Source organism: Octopus bimaculoides, chromosome 4, assembly GCF_001194135.2.
Source record: "Octopus bimaculoides isolate UCB-OBI-ISO-001 chromosome 4, ASM119413v2, whole genome shotgun sequence".
In the NCBI taxonomy this organism is placed as follows: domain Eukaryota; kingdom Metazoa; phylum Mollusca; class Cephalopoda; order Octopoda; family Octopodidae; genus Octopus; species Octopus bimaculoides.
In genome coordinates this window covers 8,172,236-8,178,135 of record NC_068984.1, presented here as the reverse complement: position 1 = coordinate 8,178,135, position 5,900 = coordinate 8,172,236, and the positions used below count along the sequence as shown (strand labels likewise).

Genomic DNA, 5,900 nt, shown 5'->3' with positions numbered 1-5,900 from the left:
TGCATGCATGCATACATACATACATACATACATACATGCATGCATGCATACATACATACATACATACATACATGCATGCATGCATGCATTTTGGGAGAAATCTTGAAATAAAACGGAATAATGAAATATATACATACTAGAATGATTCCAGAATATCTTCAATAATGCTGATTGTAATTCTGGACCGAAAAGTGAGATTTCAGACTTAATGTCTCGTTGTTAATTACTCTAAGGAGAGAATATTGCACCAACATCAGCAGCAGGTCATATGCAATTAACCAGGAAACATTCTCCGCGGGTTTTGGCAAATTCCATAACGGGAAGAAACCTCATAGTTGGATATTGGTAAAAGAGGTTGACATTCTGCGGAAATCACTAATATGTGTATTCAAAAGCTCTCCGGAATGTCAGATCGACATACGACGAATAGTGTTGCCCACAGTGAAACCACAGTGTTGGCAAAAAATTATAGGACCATTAATTGCCTAAACATTATGTACATACCGAACGCACGCTGCCGCAAATCATTCCCGCAGTACCATTTCGAATCCAACGACATATTGACTGATAAACAGGCAGGTGGAAAGAATCGGGTGTGAGGATGGGTGGACCAAATTTTCATATATTTCATAAAGAAACCTGTACTATTTGAAGTAAAAAAAGAAAAAAAAACGTAGGAGAATAGCAACAGTATGGCTTGAAAGTGGGGAACTCTATTCATCATAATGTCACATCTCTTTTGAAGACATCGCACATGGGATTAACAGCTGCCGAAAATGTCTGGATAATACCGCCCTATGCAATTCGACGCTGTCTCCAAATAAATTATATTAAAATGTCATTCAGGAAAAATAGATTTCCCTGGGATATATATGGAGAAATCTCCTGTTGTTAAATAAATACATACACGAGGAATACTAGTGGAATGTTCCATAAAAACCCCTGGTAATGTAAACATAACCAGTCAGATATTGTTCTTTGGTAGAGGCAAGTAAAAGAATGTACCATCATAGATGTCTTCAGTCGTGTTGATGTGAATATCTCTTTGAAAACCAAAGAAGAAGGAGAGGATAATACTGAACAACTGCTGGTAACCCTCAACTTCTACAAACAGGTTATAAATTCCCGTTTACACCAATATTAATTGGTACACTTGGTTTTGTGATGAGATGCCTAAGAGAAAATCTGCATAAGGTCAGGTAGTCAGAAATGAAGCATACTAGCAAACTCGCTCATTACAAATACAATCTGTAAGCGGAAGAGTGAACATATGAAAGGATTTTCGTCTCCTACATTTGTTGAGATGGTATTGTGCGGCCCGGTGCAACAGTAGAAGAACTTGTTCGGGGATTTGAACCCTCAAATTTTGTGGTTACGAAGTGAAGTTCTGAAAGACACAGACATTCCTGCGCGCATATCTCAATACATTTGTTAATAAATTTTGTAGGCTTAATGTAAAGAAATATTATTTGATTTTTACTCATGAAAATAGTTTTCTTTCCGATATATCTCGCTCCATATGTTCCCCTTCCAGATTCTCTTTTATGCACAAGCTATGATTTGGAAGCTGTCTTAGAATATGGATTTGCCAAATGTTACAAGCATTTCAACGCTAGGCACAAGGCTTGAAACGTTGCTGGAGGCTGCTACTGTGTTATATCGACCCAAGATCTGAACTACTGTTTATTTTTTCGTCTCAGAAACGATTAAAGCGCAGTCAACACCCATAAAATTCCAACTGAAAACATAAAGCCGGAAGAAATGCCTCTAAGTATTTTATCCAGAATGTTAATGATTCTGCCAGTTGACTGCCTTGTCAATACTAATATATATACACACATAAGAGATGTAGATGTGTAGTTCTTACCTTTCAATCAGTTTACCCAAACTTACATACGTTCCTTTTTGTTTATGGTTGTGAGTGCTATCTGAAAGAGATATCAAAATATGTAGGGAAGAATTGCATATCCATTTACCAAAATTTTGTGTACAAATACAACAAAATATCCACGTAGCGCTCAACAGATAATTCATTAAATAGAGTGTAATGTACTTATAATAACCCCATCTGAAAAAAAGATGCAATATTATGACGACTGACACACACATTTCCTCCCTCAGACATTTAATATGGGTCCTCATTGTAGTGATGGATATTTTTAACACCTAAAGAAGGTAAAAAATCAATGGAGCAATAAAATGGAAGGACAAAAAAACAAACATGAAACATATGGAGCACTTGCTGATTGTATTCTGTAAATATTTTAAACATTACGAGTCCTAAAGGCTGCGACGAACTGGCAGAACCGTAAGCTCGACGGACAATATGCTTCGTGACATTTCGTCCGTGTTTACGTTCTGATGTTATGTAGGAGTAACAGATGAGCGGTCACCACTAAAATACTTCCAGATTTGTATATAAAATATTAGTCAGTTAAATTGTTAATTAAATGTTATACAGAAGAAGCGTAATTCCGAAGTGCAGTGTCATTAAACGGAGAGTTATTTATCTGTAAGCTGTAATTACATATAAACTGGATAGATCCGAAATACTGCTGAGGTAGTTTATTCAGTTTCCTTCTTTCCACTTTTCTGATTTCCCTCTTTTCTCCCATTACATTTTTAGATGACTATAAAGTACAAGGAATTTGAAATCATACTTACTCGGTTGATACGAGACAGTTTGTGAAATGAATACACAAAACAATAGGACACTGATGCCTTTCATCACGAACCTGTTGATATAGAAATATAACAATGAGAGTCATTAAAAACGCAAGCTTTTTTTTTTCTTACAAAGAAGCAAAGGTCGACAACAGAAATTTAGGTAAAAATTATCTTTTAACTGTTCAAATTTATTTCACTGGAAATTGAAGCCTTACGCCATTTTATTAATTAGTGACATAGCCAATTTAATTACACCATGTAATTATACTAATGTAAATTTAATCACAAAGCATTAGTCCATAAATATTGTCCGTAGTGTTAACTGTGAATAAAACGTCCTTACTTGAAAGATAGCTGGCTTCTATTACTGTATTATTTTTATTTCTGCCCCAAACAATTATATGATTCTTGTCAATTTACATTTGGCGGCATGTTGTACGTAAAATGTACACAGTAAAAAACAATTTTCTATATTTTCTATAACGAAAATCAATCTTTCCTTCACATTTCATTGTATATTGTATTAATGTGTTGCATTGATATCTTAACACCGTACCTCAAAAAACATACACCCACAAGGAAAAATTTCAATATTACATACTTGTTATCTTCGAACAGTATTTATATAAAGCGCTCAGTAGCCTTCTGTTCTGCAACCTTCAAACTTGTCGATGATACTTATACAGTGTTAGTTATCAGGAGAACACCTTCAACCCTTGCTTGCTCCAGTTTTCGTTTTCTTCTCTTTCTTAAATTCTACTTCCTGCCGTTTCTAAACCCACACACGCACGCGCGCACACAACACACACACACACACACACACACACACACACACACAAACACGCACACTCGTATATATCAACAGCATGATTTATACAATGTGATTCAATATTTACAAACTGATATAGTTCGTCAGCTGTGTAACTTTGCGATTAGAAAACGTCATTTCAAATTATATCGAATTTATGTCTCAATTGCGCAATTGTTCATCTCTGGAAACGTCAAATTTTTGAATTAAAACACGATAATGTTCATATTTTGTAATTTACATGACAACATACGTTGATTTCAAAAAATCGCGGCTGCAGTCCAAAGTGTCGTAAATATCCAGGCTATTCCTAATCCAGGAGACGTATGGTCAATGACATTTTATTCATAACCACCTTATATTTTGCATCAAGATTCACATATGAAATACCGTATATTTTCCTAAAAAAGATCAAGCTCATGCAAAATTCGAGACCCTATTTTTCTTGAAATAGTGTGGAATTATTTGCATATGTCACTCCATCAAAGGATAACTAAACAGAAATATCATGTATGCGCATGCTCCAAGTTTGAATGGATAAGGATGTATGTGGAAAATAGACTACAAAATTAAGGAGTTTGTTCCGGGCACTTTCGTCAAGAATGGAATATCGTTGTTGGTAACATTCGATAAGTAACCGTCTGTAAAATCTCGACAGATTTACAAGTGGTTTGCAAGCATTAGATGTTAATATCAATAAACCACGATGAAACATTATGTGAAATAACTACAAGTGTGATGGAAATAAAACAAATCATACAGGAAAGAAGAGAAGTATGCAGGGTGTAACACTTTCTCTCGTCTGTGAAAGGATCATTGATCCATGGGGAAGACGAAAATTCACGTTATTGACAAATAGTTGGAAAGGTTTGGCATTTTGAAAGCATTGGATGATACAGAAGATTATCTGTGGGATGATAGGAATGAAGAGGTAGAGGACGTGGAGGTGCAGGTGTGTGGTAAAAGGGTTTTTTTGTCAACCATATCGTACCGGGTTCCGCCCTTCTTCGAGGCACCGTGGGCAAGTGCCTAAATATTTGTGAGTGGATTTGATAGGTGGACGTTGAAAGAAAATACACACACACGCACACACACACACACACACACACACACACACACACACACACACACACACACACGCATTCACATATATATGCACACATATATGAATAGATAGATAGATAAATAGATAAGTTAGATAGACAGATTGATATATTAGTCTGTGAGACTAAGAGTCTGAGTGTGTGTGTGTGCGTGTGTGTGTGTGCATGTGTATGTGTGTGTTTTTTCTGTGAGTGTTTGCGTGTGTCTGTGTTTGTCCTCTAGCACTGCTTGACAACGAGGTTTGGAGTGCTTACGCCACCGTAACTTAGCCGATAGGCAAAACTGACCGACAAATTAAGCACCCTGCATTAAACAAAAAAATATGAATAATAAATACCGGGATCGATTTGTTTGAATAAAGTTGTTTAAAGGAATGTCCTAGTATGGCCGCTGTCTAATGATTCAAAAATTAAAAAGAAAACATTACGAAATAGTGATAGCAAATATGAAGGTGTTCTTTATGATGATGGAATTCATTCGGAGATTCTGAAGGTTGATTCGGTGTTAAAGATACCAAATATTGAGATTTTGCAAAAAATGAAATTTTCTTTTTTTTTGTTTTTGAAATATTTAAGACTAGCTGAATGACCCAGCGTTGCCCGGATTACGGCTGTTCTTATTCAGCTAAGTAAACAATAAATATTATGATAAATTCTCATAATTATTTCATTTTTCTGTTTGAGATTGTTGGGCAACAAATAGATTAAGCTCTGTGACTACCATAGCTTATTCTGTATATTTTTATTAAGATATTTCTATAAAGATCAGTAAGTCTGATATATGAAATCAGCACTGATATGACTCCATCTCGCTTGTCTCCCTTGTCAGTCGTTAGAGAGGTGCTCTCACGTAGCTAAGACACGTTTTGACTCTTATTTCTGGTTATGACGGTACTGACAAGTAACCACGCTCACAAATTGCGATTAGCCACATCAATAATATGTGTGTGTGTGTGTGTGAAAGAGAAAAAGAGAGAGAATGCGCGTGCGTGTGTATATATATATATATATATATATATATATGCGAGTAAAAATAAATACAAAAAAGGTGGTTTTTTTGTATGATTGTGTATAGAGGAATATATTATTTTGTTTAAAAGAGTTCCAACACTGTCTGTTTTTTATGTTTTATTTATATTCCTGCAGAACCAATGTGGGGTATAGAATATGGAATATACAATATATAATATAATATACAATATATAATATAAAATAAAATAAAATAAAAATGGATGGTACCATGAAAGAAAGTATTGAATGTAGATGAAATATTGAGTGTTCAATATAAAGGATCAAATATATAAATATATAAATATAAATAT

General features: G+C 34.9%; 1 long non-coding RNA gene across 1 annotated transcript in view; it reads right to left on the bottom strand.

Moving 5' to 3' along the window:
- LOC128247669 (uncharacterized) overlaps positions 1 to 3,417 on the bottom strand; it is a 6,081-nt gene extending 2,664 nt beyond the window's left edge. The window contains exons 1-3 of the long non-coding RNA XR_008264027.1: positions 3,269 to 3,417; positions 2,665 to 2,735; positions 1,868 to 1,928 (exon numbers count right to left, since the gene is read on the bottom strand). This is a non-coding gene — a long non-coding RNA (uncharacterized LOC128247669). The remainder of the gene's footprint in view (positions 1 to 1,867; positions 1,929 to 2,664; positions 2,736 to 3,268) is intronic.
- Positions 3,418 to 5,900: the final 2,483 nt, after the last annotated feature.